This window comes from Trichechus manatus, unplaced genomic scaffold (assembly GCF_000243295.1).
Source record: "Trichechus manatus latirostris isolate Lorelei unplaced genomic scaffold, TriManLat1.0 scaffold00022, whole genome shotgun sequence".
Taxonomy (NCBI): domain Eukaryota; kingdom Metazoa; phylum Chordata; class Mammalia; order Sirenia; family Trichechidae; genus Trichechus; species Trichechus manatus.
This window is the reverse complement of record NW_004443958.1, coordinates 2,255,083-2,271,547: the sequence shown is the minus strand read 5'-3', so window position 1 is coordinate 2,271,547 and position 16,465 is coordinate 2,255,083.

Below are 16,465 nucleotides of genomic sequence, written 5' to 3'. Positions count from 1 at the left end.
TTTTATTATTTATTATTATATGCTATCAGAATTGATTTGATGGTAATGGGTTTGGTTTTTGGATTATATATATATGTATTTTTTTTATAGCATGTATACATACATATATATTTTTTCACAATTTATCCTTACATTTCAAATCTCCCTTGAGAAACAATTTTCCTACTTAAGTATATTCTTTTGAAATACCATGATAATGGTATATTGGTTATTAATACTATTCTTTTTCAAATTTTTATCTGAAAGTGTATTTCCTCATTCTTAAAGAATAATTTTGCAGCATAAAAATTCTAGAGTCACACTTACTGCTTTCTGAATCTTGCAAATATTTTCTCTCTGTCTTAACACTTTTATAACAGGCTAATAAGAAATAAGTCTAAACTCTGCTCCTTTGTGCTTGAATAACTTTTCCCCCACCTGGTGGTGCAGTGGTTAAGCATATGGCTGCTAATTGAACCGTCAGTGGTTCAAATCGTCCAGCCGCTCCTAGAGAGAAAGATGTGACAGACTGATTCCGTAAAATTTTATGGCAGGCCTTGGAAACCCCAGCGGCAGTTTTATTCTGTTTTACAGGACCGCTATGAGTTGGAATCGACTTCATGGCATTGGGTTTTATGGCTGCTTTTACGAGCCGTGGTGGCATGGTGGTTAATCACTTGGCTGCTAACAGAAGTGTTGGCAGTTCAAATTCACCAGTCGCTCTGCAGGAGAAAAATGTGGCAGTCTGCTGTCCTAAAAATTACAGCCTAGGAACCCTGTGGGGCAGTTCTACTCTGTTCTATGGGATCACTATGAATCGGAATAGATGGGACAACAATGAGTTTTGGTTTTGTATGGCTGTTTTTAAGACTTTTTTTTCTTAATCTTTTGTGCTGTTTAATTATACTAGGATATATATGTGTACCTATGAATTTCTTTCTGTTTGTCTTTTTATATTCATTAGGCTTCCTGAGTCTAACATTTGTGTGTTTTATCACTTTTAGATAATCCACTGCAGTTTATAGAAAAGGTCCCCCTTGTGCATTATTTCTATTCTCTATAGCATCCAAAATAGCATGTTTAACCTTCTTATTCTATTCTTCAAGTCCATTTAATATTTTCAACTCTTTTTATATTTGTTCCAGCATCCTGTATAACTTCTTTAAATCTATCTTCCAATTCAGTAAATCTCTCTTCACCTCATTTTCTAGGACATAAGTTTTTATTTTCACTTATTATAAGTTTTCTTTCTAGAAGTTCAATTTGGTCCTCTTCCAAAGCAGTCCGCACATTTTTTTTCTTTCCTTATTTATATGTTCAACATTAATTTTAATGGAAAAAAGTATGCATTCAACACACTCTTTTTATGTTCAGGATTTGCTTGCTCTAAATCTGTAGTTTTTACTAATCTAATACTGCCACTGTTTATTTCTGCAGACTTTTGCTCATAGTGGCTTATTTATTCATGTGTTTATATATTTTTATTAGCAAATTATTATGGGAATATTATTGTGCACAAAATCTTTGAAGCCTGAAATTAACAGGGGTTTCTTTAATCCTTAAGAGAGGATTTGTGTTTATATTTGCCAAACATATAAAGGCTACCTGGAATGACTGCAACTGAGCTTTCAGCACATTTTTAGGCCACATTGTAGTGTGGATTCTGGCTCCAAATATATGGGAGTACATAGTTTTCATTAGAGATTTCCTGGGGAAGATTACCCTGTCCACTTTTTCCCCCCATTCCTCTTTACATTTAAGGACAAAAACAAGAATGTATTCTCACTGTCTGCCTCCACAAAGGAATCTTTTCTCTTTTTCTGATTCACATAGTGAGAGTGTCATGGATTTACAATGGGTATGTCCAAGCTGATTCTCCACTTTGCATAGGCCATTTTCTTCCCTTAGCTGAAATGGTCAATTTAAACAAAAGATCACACGTCTAGGAATTTACACATACCTTCCATGCAAGTCACTGGGTCCTTAACTCACTTACTCCTCTGCAGAGTTTCTGCTCACTTGAGAAATCACTCCCCCTCCCTCTTTTCAAGCATGCACTAAAAACATTAAAAATATTTATCTTGCATTTTCAGATATGCTGTGCCATAATGATTTGCTCTGGTCATAGAGGCTAGAAATTAAACCACATAATTTCCTTCTAAGGACCTGTTATACGCCTGATAATACCACGATCTCACTTCTTACTGCAGGACTTTTGGCATAGAATTACATTTGATTTGAGGTATCATATGTTATATTTGAATTTTTTCCTTCTATGAGTTGGAATCAACTCGACGGTAATGAGTTTGGTTTTTTTGGGTTGTTTTTTACGCTCATTTATGATGTACAGTTCACTTTGATGAGAGAATAATATAAAATCCACATTTATGTCTATGTGATTGGCTTTGCCTGGAATGCATTTATTAATCTCATTTATTTATTATTTAACTTATTTACAAAAATATTTGTTCACCTGGCAAATTATCTTTCCTATACCTTCTTTCTTGCCAACTATTATTACTCCTTCAAAATTAGCTTGGATGTCACCACTTTCTGAAAGAAGAATCCCATTACCACTACCACCACATACACATACACCCCCCCCACACACACACATACACACATGATCATTAAGTACTTCATATACATTATAGACCTCTTCAGTTGTGTTGAATTGTCTGTTTCTCAACAAATTTTAAATACCTCCTAGACAAGAGACTGTGACTTTTCATCCATGTATCCCAAGATTAACTGAAAATATGTAATCAGTACATACTTGTAGGATCAATGTCTTCGTGAGCCATATTGACACTTGGGACAAAAGGAAAATCCGGTAATACTGCTCATGCCCTTATCTTAAGTTTTCATTTTTGTTCATCTTGGATTTTTGTATCAATTATTATTTTTTAAACATTGTATTAAAATGGGATTTATCTGGATTGCTGAGTATTTTTAGTATCCCTTTAAATTCTATGCCTGAGGTGAGTGCATTACTCCCTTCACTCTATTCCTGGCCCTGTCTAGAATGATGAAATTCACAAAGAAAAATTTTCAGAATATATGTGATAGTATCCCTAAAAAGTCATTACGTGACTATCTTTGGAAAATTCTGTATAAAAAATAACCTGTCTCTTGAAAAGTAGCATAAAGTAGGAAAGGGGCACTACATGGGAGTTAGGAAACCTGGCTACTACTTTCATCTCTACCAATCATTGCTGGCTTCTGAAGTATGACCTGGCTATGAATGATGAAGTAAGGTATACAAAATTCAGTGCCTAACAGCACAGTAGTATTCACCAGGAAGCTTGTACAAATTCACATTCCCAAGTTCTACTTTATGAGACTTTGATTCAGTAGTTTCAGGATGTGGCAGAAGAATCTGAATTGTAAACATGCACCACAACCCCCAACTAATTTTCACAAAAATGGATTATGGAAGTTGGAGGTACACTGAGTGAAAATATCATAGTCCCAGTCACATGAATATAATCTGGAATTTGACTGGATGAGACCACAGGAACAAGCCAGGGCTTGAGTTTGAGACAGACTTTGTTCTGAACGAGATCTTCAGACAGAGAAACATTTACAGGAATTCAGGCACAAATCGGTTCAGAAATGCTGCAATAACACAGAAAAAACATTCATCAGAACTACAAATCTGCAATATTTTTACTTTATGCTAATAACAATAGCTTCTGCTACTCCTTGGTCACCTCTGACACTGGACTACTCACATTGCATTTATTATTTTATTCATTTCTCACTAAACCCTACAATGTAGCATTATCATCATTCTGTTAGGAATCTGAGGTTTATCAAAGTTAAATGATTCTTCCATATGCAGTTGGTAATCAGATGTCTTCATTTCTAGCATTGACCACAGACCCTGACAATTAATATGCAATAACTGCTTCACGAAAGAATAGGAACATCCAAGTTGCAGTGTGGAATTAGTTCAGAATTAGAGCCTAGCACATGCTTTCTGACTAACGTTGAGGATGGTCTTAAAGCAGCAGCCGAGGCCAAGCCTCTAGGCAAGGGGCAAGGGCTCTCATTTGGAAGACAGGATGGATGTCACAGATCAGATAACTTGAAGGAACAAAGTGAAAGGGGAAGAGCTGAAGAAGTGACCTAACACCAGAGTAACCTGAGGGGATAAATTGGCATGTTAAGTGTTAAAAGCCTTAAAGTCTGAGATTTAACACAAGTATCTTGAACTTGAAGGAAAATACTTGGTTGGAAGGAGAGAACTGGGTAACATGAAGAGATAAGTTGAGAGTATAAATCAGAAGTTGTTTTGAGTAAGAATGCCTTAACTGTTAGCTCCCTCAGGATTTGTTATTTGCCTCTTAAAGCACTATTTTTGGAGGTTCTGTAACAAATTGTTTGATGCAGTGGCTAAGCACTCGGCTGCTAACAGAAAGTTCAGAAGTTGGAACCCAACAACTGTTCCATAGGAGACAAATTTAGCAGTCTGCTTCCGTATAGATTTATAGCCTCAGAAACCCTAGGGAGCAGTTCTACTCAGTTCTATAGGGAATTGACTTGACAGCAATGGGTTTGGTCTTTGGTTTTTTATAACCAATTGTATACAGTTAAAATTTCCAGTTTAGTAGATTGTACTAACCTTTACAGAGAGTAAAGTTGTTATGTATCTTCATACTGTTTTCCTGACTGTTTCCCAGAGCATACCTTGCCCTTGCCCACTGAAGTTATATTTCTCCATTCTTACGATAACACAGGCCATACTTCAATATTAATTTATACTATTTTAGGAGAAATAAGTATGCTTGCTATTACAAAACAAAAAGTTCTTTTCTGGCTACTTCTTAAATATTTGGGAGCTCTGAGTGTCTCTATCAGTAATGAATAGATATTATCAATAATGAATAGATAACTTATATCTCTAATTTCCTACTTTCTCTTCTCACTATTTTCTCCTGTCTTTCTTCTTTCTTGCTGTTGTTGTATTTTGGTACCCAGTCTGGGATGTCTCAATATTTTGTGCTTATGTAATCACCTTGTGAATCTTGTCAAAATGCCAATTTTTCTACCCCAACCCCTAGAAGTTCCTATTCTTTAAGTCTGTGTGGGTTCTGTCTTTTTATCTTCCACCCCCTACACCAGCCCAATTAATTCTGAAGCAGTCTTTAAAAGATAATTCTTGAAAGAAAACTGCTATATCCCATTACAAATTCTGCTGTGCACAAATCCTTCCTTGAGCTCTCAAAGAATGTAGATTTCTAAGGTAGATGAGAGGTGATCTTGTTTAGTCTTACTGACTTAAGTCTGCACAGGAAGTAAGTAATAAAGTGCTGAAACCAAGTCACTGAGATATGTTTCTATTTAGAACATTAATTGTTTTTCAGGTTATGTCTGATTTTGCTCATCATGTTAATTCCAGCAAATAAGAGTGTGCTTACCCCATAGTAGGTTCTCAATATATATTTACTGAATGATTAAGCAATTGCTTTAATAATCTCTCATTTTCCCTTGTTGTTTGTGTTGATAGAACTAAGTAGAAATTCTTGCTAATAGATTGTGTTCACTTGATTGAGTTCCCAAAGGCTGTAGTAGATACAAGTTAGAAAAATATATTTTGCTATGTAGTAAGATAATATTGTATAAGCCAAATTTATGTTCATTTCACACTTCTATCTTGAAATACTTGGTAAAATATTCTATACAGGTAGAAAATAAGCATGCAAATTATTTGGAATATAAGACTATTCAAGTATAGTTTGGGCTGAAGTTTATCTTAATCAAACTTTTAGAAATTGAATAAATCATCCTAAATAAGAGTGAGGAAATATTAAAAACACCAAAGATAATTGCATACCTGTTCTCTCCCCGCCATCTCACACGTTTGTATCACTAATTAATTTTGATCCTTCAGGTGCCACCTAAGGGTGATTTCATGAGGGTGGAGTTTCCTGTTGTGACAGGCTATGTTGCTTCATCCTCCTGCATGCTTTTTTTTTTAAATTGTGCTTTAGGTGAAAGTTTACAGCTCAAGTTAATTTGTCATACAAAAATTTATACACATATTGTTATGTGACACTAGTTGCAATCTCTATAATGTAACAGCACACTTTCCCTTTCTACCCCACGTTTCCTGTGTCCATCCAACCAGCTCCTGTCCATTCCTGCCTTCTCATCCTGCCTGTGGACAGGAGCTGCCCATTTAGTCTTGTGTATCTGCTTGAACTAAGAAGCACACTCCTCACAAGTAGTATTTTATGTTTTATAGTCCAGTCTAATCTTTGTCTGAAGAATGGGCTTCGGGAATGGTTTTAGTTCTGGGTTAACAGAGCATCCGGGGGTCATGGCTTCGAGGGTTCCTCCAGTCTCAGTCAGACCATTAAGTTTGGTCTTTTTACATCAATTTGAGTTCTGCTCTACACTTTTCTCCTGTTCCCTCAGGGACTCTCTGTTGTGGTCCCTGTCAGGGTGGTCATTGGTGGTAGCCAGGCACCATCTAGTTCTTCTGGTCTCAGGCTGATGGAGTCTCTGATTTATGTGGCCCTTTTGTCTCTTGGGCTAATATTTTCCTTGTGTCTTTGGCGTTCTTCATTCTCCTTTCTCCTGCACACTTTCACAATCCCCTGTACTTTCTCTGTTAGTTGTCTTCTCACTTTATAGCAAAAACTTGTTTATAGTGACTTCTCTCTAAAGAATATAGTATGGAAAGGGGTGAAAAACAACTTTACAGTAGAGAAACCTGATAAACACTACCTCAGCCAAGTGATCAAGGTTAATATCAACAGTAATAAATCATGTCTACAGTATGCACCCTTGGTAAGTTGTGAATGGTCCTTCGCTTGTGTGGTCTTTCTCCCCAAAACACATAACCCCAGTCTAATCATGAGGGATATATCAGACAAATCCAAATATAGAGATATTCTACAAAATATCTGACTAGTCTTCTTAAAAACTACAAGGTCATCAAAAACAAGAAAGTCTGAGGATATGCCACAGCCAAAAGGAGCCTAAGAAAACATAATGACTAAATGAAATTCTGTACCTTGGATGGAATCCTGGAAAAGGATAGATATGGAACACAGATAATATCATTCAAATTACTGTTATATAACCTGCATTTATAGATGACTAAAGGAAAGTGAGGAGCCCTGAAAGAGAAGAGCCCTGGTGGCACAGTGGTTAAAGTGCTTGGCTGCTAACCAAAAGGTAGGCTGTTTGAACTCACCACCTCTCCACAGGAGAAAAATGCTGCAGCCTGCTTCTATAAAGATTTACTGCTTTGGAATCCCTATGGGGCACTTCTGCTCTGTCCTATAGGGTCTCTATGAGTTGGAATCAACTGGATGGATGGCAGTGGGTTTGGTCGTTGTTTTTGTTTTTTTTTTTTAATGTAAAATATATGGGGCTCTTTGTACTATCTTTGCATTTTTTTCTGTAAATCTAAACCTTGTCTAAAATTAAAAAAAGTTCATTTAAAATAAACTGCATAGTTATCAGTCTTCTTGATCTATGAATGTCAAACTATGTCTGCTTTAATCATCCCTGAAACCTCAGTGCACTGCACACAGGAGGAGCTTGATAAATAATCGTTGAATGAGTGATTGAATGAATTAGTGAAATAAACATTTAATAACTGACTGTGAAAGAACCTCAACTCCCTGAAGAAACTCCTATTTATATATGTAAATAGCATTTCCTCAAACCACCAGTCAGGATGCAAATTAATGCCATCTGTCTCTTGTTCTCCCACGACCTCCTGTTCCTGGGTCCCTGCAGTCATTTTCCCTGATTGACTGCCCTAAATATCTGTTTGCTCCCAATAGAATCCCTGTACCCCTGAATAATCAACTTCTTTTGCTCTCTATGCCAAACATAGTAGACAAATCTGTGAAAACTAGGATGAGTTTAGGGAGGCCCCCTCTAGGAACAGAGGCTCAAAGAACCTGGGCTGTCTTCTGATGATCTCAATGCTAACAAATTACTCTCCCCAAACTCCTTGATTATGGTTAGGTCGTTCATGTTAGAGTCACTGAAATGTTAATATTTAGAGTATAGACTTATTCAAATAACAATATTAAGGAGAAGAAGAGAAGCATTCTAGTGCTCATACTGCTCTAGGAGAGGAGGTTAGGGATTACTCTCCTTACTTACATAACTGAAATCAATACTATTATTAATATAATCTGGTGATATCATTGAATAAATTGTTCTTGAGAGTTACTTTTGGAAACTAAAATGTATTTCTAACATTATTTATATGAGACTATGTACCAAATTCTATAAAATTAATTTTGGGAAGAAAGTACACATACAATTTCAAGACTGGCTATAATTTTTAAAGTAAATATAAAATAAATTAATTGAAAATTCCCTTAATAGGTCAGAACAAAGAATATAGAAAAAATAATAAAAATTTAATTAAATGTTTAAGTGCAACACATTTACTTATTAATGCTTTTAATGCTATATAGAGGTCAAACAGCCTAATGACTAAAATATTTGCTCATGAATATGGATGTCTTCAATTATAAGTTTTAAATGCTGTCTTGCTTTGTTTTTGTTTTGTTTTTGACCAAGTAAATTAACCTGTGTCGGTCTCACTATCTGTATTAAAATTAAAATAAAATCTGAATGGAATCATACGTGCATTCATTTGTTGTTAAAATATGATTTGAATATCAGCTAGAGGCTACAGGTCCACTGCATATATGTATATATATTTTTATTCTAAATCTGCTATTACTTAAAAGCATATATAATAACACTACTAATAGCTTTTATCTATTGGATGGCATTCACTTTGCTCAATGCTGAATGTGCAGCCTCCGTTTTAAATCTCACACCACCACCATGTGCCAGAACTAACAAGGTTGGTGTTTTTTTCAGACGAAGGATCTCTGGCTTAGAAAGGTTTAGTGGCATATCTGACATTTAAACTTAATTCAGTTTGATAGCAAAACTTGAGTTTTTATCCTGCTTCATGATTAGTGAACATTAATTTCAAGAAGTGCCATGCTTGGGATCAAAAATAAAATTGTACAGCTACACAGTTAAAAAAGTGATCAAATATACAGATCATTCACTGTTTCTTCCTTCACTTATCAACCTCAAAAACTGCGTTACTAATCATCAATGCATTTACTGAACTAGATTTTCCATAATCATGTGTTGTAAAATTTTATGTGAAAAAAATTACTAAAATCTGTCTTTCTACTGAACATCAAATTATATAAAGTGTACTTCTTGTCATCTGGATGGTTCTGTATGTTCCCATTGCTTCCCTTCCTGCTAAGAATCCACAGAATCTACAGCAAACAAGTCTGTCATGAGCCAAATGCTCACCACAGGGAACTCATTCCCACTGGCACTGAAGTAATCTTGTATTAGAGGAGGTCAGCTCATGACATGAAGATAGGATGATGCTTCCAACGTTTACCGGAGTATTCCAATTTAAAGTTAATTAAACATATAATGCAACCACCCTTAACCTAAAAACTCATTATCTTTATAATAGGCTATTAAGTTTTAAGTAATATTTTGCTTATACATGAAGAAACGTTTAAATTCAAATCATCTTATTTGTAATATTGATTTTTTGCAAAGCATTTGCCTTAAAAATGAGTTGTCTTCTACTTCATTTCCTAAAGTAGAATCACACGTTCCTGAATATCTTAATTACAAATTGTATTGTTATTGTTAGTTGCCATCGAGTCAATTCCAACTCATGGCGACCCCATATGTTCAACATAGAACTGCTCCATTGGGTTTTCAACGCTGTGACCTTTAGGAAACAGATCACCAAGCCTGTCTTCTGAGGCACCCCTGGGTGGGTTCAAACTACCAACCTCATGGCTAGTAGTCGAGTGCTTATCCAAATAAATGTACCACAGTTAGTAATTTTGCACATTCTTACCACTCCATTCAAAGCATTTGCAAATATTTACAAATAAAAATATTTTGTTTTCCTAAAAGTTTTCTGAAACAAATGTTAAATGATTCATGCAGATATCTAATGAACTAACATTAAATATTTGTGATTTTAAGAAATTTTTTTACTATTGTAATTAATCTATAAAATGTCTTGTATAAACGGATTGATGTCATGCAGATAGGTTACCTGAAAAATTGTGCTGCGGCAGAATCAGTTAGCGTGGTCTTACTGTGTTTCTAAAATAACTGCAGAATATAATTAGCAGCAACAAATGACTATTATTGAGTGTAACATAGAATGATAGATGTCAGAGCTGAAAAAACCTTAGCAAATACATTGGGTCCAGTTCTCTTCCTTGCATTAGAAAATATTTCCTTATACACGAATTATTGCAACCCATAGAATTTAGGAGAGCCTGGTAAAGTCATAGAACTGTGGTTAGTGTGAATTAATGACAAGGGAAGTGTTTTATGACAAACATTATCTTAGTATCTTCATAGAAAGTAGAAAGTTTTCTGTGTTTCTTATTTCTGCTTAACTTTAATTTTAAGACGATTTTACTGGAATAAGGATGTGGTATAGGGCAGAAATAATGCACTGATTAAAGCAATCTCATAAAATTTTAGCTGTTTCTTGGAAATTACCTGAGCAAGACAGTTCATGTCTTTCATTAGTCTGTTAGAGTACATCAGTATTATTAGCTAGGAAAGAGGTATTTCTACCAGAAACAAGGGCTTTGTGACAGAGGCAATATGTATGTGACTAGGGTTAGAGAAGATAAGGTAAGAAGGACCTAAGTTTTGGGAAAAATAATTTGCCAGACATCTGAATCATATAATGTCTATGAAACCTAGCCCAAGACATGAAAATAATGGGTAAAGAATTGAAGTTGCATAAATGGATAGAATGAGCAAGTCGTAACAGCTGATTGGTACATGTGTAGCATGTAAAATGTACACACAGAAGTAACTCTTTTAGGGAAAATAGTAAGACTTTAAGGGACACTATTAAAAGGAAAATGCTAGTCAGTCCCAGAGAGACCGGAGTATTTTATAGCTAACTGACAGTTGTCTCAATTCAACCCATGTTAAAAATATTTCTACATGTACTTTCACAATCTCTTGACTTCGTAAACAAAATTTATTAAATAATTTAAACATTGATCTTAGAACTTACCCTATGATAGAACAAATATTTTAAATTATTATCATCAATCTATAGAATATAGCTATAGAAATTTAATATCACAAACTGAAATCAAGTTCAGGTTTCCCATTTAAAGTCTGTGAACCCTGGTCAGATTACATAATCTAAGTCTCAATTCAATACATTTTTCTCTTCACTAAGTATCCTCAAATTATTCTTCATAATGGTTATTCTGATGTTCCTAGTAGTAGTTTATGAGCATTTCCCCTGATTTGCATTTTCACCAATATTTATGTTTTCAGGTTGTTTTTTTTAAAATTTATGCCAATCAGGTGAATAAGGAATGATTCTGTATTTTGAATATACGTTTTGAATGTATTTTTAAATTTTAAATTTTATTGTCCTAGACTTCTTTTCATAACTTTTGCTCATTTATCTATTATACTATTAATCTTTCCTTATTATTAGGAAATTTTATATATCCTAGATCTAGATTATATATATAAATGTAATATATATAATCTAGATCTAGATTATATATGGATTACACTTCAAACATAAAGAAAATAAAAATTCTCACAATGGGACCATTAAGCACCATCACGATAAACAGAGAAAAGATTGAAGTTGTAAAGGATTTCATTTTACTTGGATCCACAATCAACACTCATGGAAGCAGCAGTCAAGAAATCAAATGACGCATTTCATTGGACAAATCTGCTGCAAAAGAACTCTTTCAAATGTTGAAAAAAAACAAAGATGTCACCTTGAAGACTAAGGTGTGCCTGACCCAAGCCATGGTGTTTTCAATCACCGTATATGCATGTGAAAGCTGAACAATGAACAAGGAAGACCAAGAAGAATTGATGCCTTTCAGTTATGGTGTTGTTAAAGAATCTTGAATATACCATTGACTGCCAGAAAACAAACATATCTGTCTTAGAAAAGGTGCAACCAGGATGCTTCTTAGATGAGAGAATGCCAAGACTTCATCTCACATACTTTGGACATGTTATCAGGAGGAACCAGTCCCGGAGAAGGATATCATGCCTGGTAAAGTAGAGGGTTTCAGGGAAAAAGAGGAAGACCCTCAAGGAGGTGGATTGACACAGTGGCTGCAACAATGGGCTCAAACATAGCAACAATTGTGAGGATGGTGCAGGACCTGACGGTGTTTCAGCAACAACATATATTCTAGAGAGTAATTCATTACATGTTAGATCCATTGAAAGGCTTTCTTATTATTGATGGATTTTTTATGTTGTCATATTGAAAAATAAATGTTAATTGTAACGAAGTCAAAATATATCAATCATTTATTTATAGTTTGCATTTCTGTGTTTTATTTAAGAAACTGATGGTGCAGTGGTTAAATGCCTCTGCTGCTAACTGAAAGGTCAATAGTTCTAACCTACCTGCTGCTCTGTGGGAGAAGGATGTGGCAGTCTGCTTCCATCAAGATTTACAGCCTTGGAAACCTATGGGGCATTTCTACTCTTTACCACAGGGTGACTATGAGTTGGAATTGACTCCAGGGCAATGTGTGTGGTTTTAAGAAAACTTCTGTAGCAAAGATTTATTATGATGCTGTTTTCCTAATAATGTTAAAGTTTTACTATTTGCATTTAGGTTTCTAGTAATGCTGGCTTGAATTGTGTGCATGAAATATATATTTGGAGCCCTGGTGGCACAGTGATTAACAGCTACAGTGTGCTAAGAAGGCTGCTAACCAAAAAAAAGGTCAGCAGTTCGAATCCACCAGCTGCTCTTTGGAAACCCTATGGGGCAGTTCTACTCTGTCCTATAGGGTCACTATGAGTCAGAATCAAGTCAAAGGCAATGGGTTTATATATATACATTTTTTGTATATATAGATACATAGTGAGAAGCCTTTATTGAGAGGTAGAGGAAGCACTGTCTTCATTCTTGTTTCAGTTCCAAACGAGGATTGACTTCTGTAATTCTTAGTGACAGACTGTTTCTGGCATGATGGAAACATTGACGGAAGATTGGAAAGGAGGTGGCAGATAAATTGCCTTCTTCCTCTGCCTTTGGAGATGTCTCTGGCAGCAGCTGCCTTCTTCATAGCACCAGTTCCTGCCAGACAGACTCAGAATATCTAACTTCTGTAAGTTGATGCCAGTTCCTCCACTTGGTTAAGACAAATGCTTATTATTTGTCTCTCAAGTCTAGGGACAATCATGGCTTCCTGTTGTTAAATTTTCAGATTGCTTCAGTGTCTCCTAAGTAGCTTCTCAACCTCTTACATAATGTGTAACTAATTACATAGTTACCTTCTTTAAAATTTCCTGAAAAAGCATTGCATTTTAATGATTTTTTTCTGTATTTATTGAGGTAAACAAATATGTCTTGTATCTCCTAATGGTGTTTTTCATCAAAAGATTTTGTAAATACAGAACTGTTGAGTTCCACTTTACTTGGTAATTTTTTTTTTCATAAACTTTCTTCATTATTATATGCCTCAAAATTTTGCTCTATAATTTTTTAAGAATTTTTTTTTCTTTTTTACTTTCAAGGTTCACAGTTATTTGCCCCAGTACTTTGAACATATTCCATTATTTTCTTGCTTGCAAACTAGAAAGCTCAATGAAAGTAGGGGTTTCTGTCTCTTTGATTCATGACTCTATCCAGAACATGCCTACCAGGCAAATAGTAAGAATTTGATAAATATGTGATGATTAGATAAACTAAAAAACAAAACAAAACAAACAAACAAAAACCTGTTGCTATGGATAGGTTTGCTGCAGTATAACTGAAATTTCTTTGTAAATAATCTGCTTCCTCTACAGGAGTTTTAAATATTTTTTCTTTTATACATATTTTTGTTCAGTGTTACTACACTGTTTCTTGGTGTGAATTTATATTTAATCTGCTTGATGTTTAGGGTGCACTTGTAACTTGGAATTCATTTATTGTCTTTTTTTTTAATTCTAGAAAACTTGGTTATTATCTCTTTAAACTTTATAACTCTGACTTTTCCTACATTTTCTAGAATGCGTAACTGAAGAATGCAGGAACATCCCGGTCTCTCCTCCATGCCTCTTAGCTTTATTTAGTATATTTTATATCTTCATCTCTCTGTAATAAATCCACAGCTAATTGCTAAGTATCAATTTCAATTCTCTAGTTACCTCTTTGCAGATGTCCAGAATGAAAATTATCCTCTCTACTAAATATTTATATTGTTTACATTTTTAATATTGATCTGTTCTTATTTTGTATCTACCTGTGTTAGTTTCATCATTCATTCTTGAGAGTTTTCTTTATTAGTTTGAGCTCCCTAAGCATGCGTTTGTTAAATATTTGACAGATTGCTTCCTAAAATTAATCAGAAATGAATTTGTCCCAATGGTTGATTTTTGAAGAATATATTTTGTAGCATTTTATTCCTTCATGTGTTTTGTAGTTTTGGTTTGCAGACTCATTTTGAGTGGAAATTTCTTTTTGTTTGGTTTCGCTTTTATTATTATTAATATTAATTTAATTTCTCTCCTTCGTGGTAGACATTTTGAATTTTCCTTATCTGGAAAGTCTCCAAGCAGCTTTAGTGGCGCAGTGGTTAAGTGCTTGGCAGTTAACCAAAATGTCAACAGTTTGATCCCACCAGCAGATCCATGGGAGACAGATGTGGCAGTCTGCTTCAGTAAAGATTTACAGCCTTAGAAACCCTATGGGGCAATTCTACTGTGTTCTAATAGGGTCACTATGAGTCAGAATTGACTTGACTGCAATAGGTTTGGTAAGTTTGGCAAGTCTTCAACCTAAAATCAAGTCTTAGTGGCATTTTGGGATTCCAGTTCTAGACTGATCTTGAAGTCACTACCGATTCAATCAGGAAACTAGTGGGGAATGATTAAGTTCCTCTTTTCAGGACTGTTAATTTTCCATTCTCAGTTTGTTTTAGGTTTTTCTGCATCTACAGCTTCTGATAAAATTAAAGACTCAAACTGGTGGACATGTTATTTTTTATCACCATTCATGAGGCCTTCAACAGCTTCTTGACTGAAGCAGTGAGTCTGGCTCCAGCATTCCAGCTCATATGTAGATTTTAGTCCTCATAAACTCCTGGTCCTCACTGCAGGCCTCTGTGTTCCAGCACTCCACAGACCAGTGGTTTCAGACTCACTTACTCTAGTTTCTGATTTATTTCTGGTTTGTGGAGATGTTTATACTGCCTTTAAACAGAGAAACATCTTTCATTTTCAATTTTTATATTTCATGTGCCATTGCCTTGGTTTTAGAATAGATTTTGTATTTAGATCCAAAATCACTGTCCATGGAAGCAGCAGTCAAGAAATGAAACGACGTATTGCACTGAGGAAATCTGCTGCAAAGGACCTCCTTAAAGTGTTAAAAAGTAAAGACGTCACTTTGAGAACAAAGGTGTGCCTGACCAAATCATGGTATTTTCAATCACTTCTTATGCATGCAAAAGCTGGACAACGAATAAAGAAGACCAAAGAAGAATTAATGAGTTTGAATTATGATGTTGTGAAGAATCTTGAATATACCCTGGACTGCCAGAAGAATAAACAAATCTGCCTTGGAAGATGTACAGCCAGAATGTTCCTTAGAAGCAAGGATGGCGAGACTTTGTCTCACATACTTTGGACATGTTATCAGGAGGAACAAGTCCCTGGAGAAGGACATTATGCTTGGTAAAGTAGAGGGTCAATGAAAAAGAGGAAGACTGTCAGTGAGATGGATTGACATGGTGGCTGCAACAATGGGCTCAAGCATAACAATGATCGTGAGAATGGCACAGAACTGGCAGTGTTTGGTTCTGTTTTACATAGGGTTGCCGTGAATCAGAACTGACTCGAAGGCACCTAACAACAACAACAACACATACTAAAGTAGGAAACGGCAAATCAACCTTGAGCAGAAAAGTTATGGCTTAGTTTGTGATACCTTAATGTTTTAGTTAGAGGGTCACTGAACATTACTAATAATAAGTAAAGTTTGCTGAACATTTATTATATGTCAGGCAATAATCTAAATACTGCAAAGATAATAACTCAATACTGAAAACATCCATAAGGGGTAGATACTGTTATTAGCTCCAATTTCCTGAATAGAAAAACTAAAGCAAACAGTAGTTTTAAGGACGTTTCCCAAGATCATACAATTTTAGGTCACAGAACCTAGATTCACAACCTTGTTTGGTGAAAGTGAAGAGGACTTGAAGTACTTACTGATGAAGATCAAAGACCACAGCTTTCAGTATGGATTACACCTCAACATGAAGAAAACAAAAATCCTCATAACGGGAACAATAAGCAGCATCATGATAAAAGGAGAAAATATCGAAATTATAAAGAATTTCATTTTACTTGGATCCACAATCAACGCCCATGGAAGCAGCATCAAGAAATCAAATGATGCATTGCATTGGGCAAATCTGCT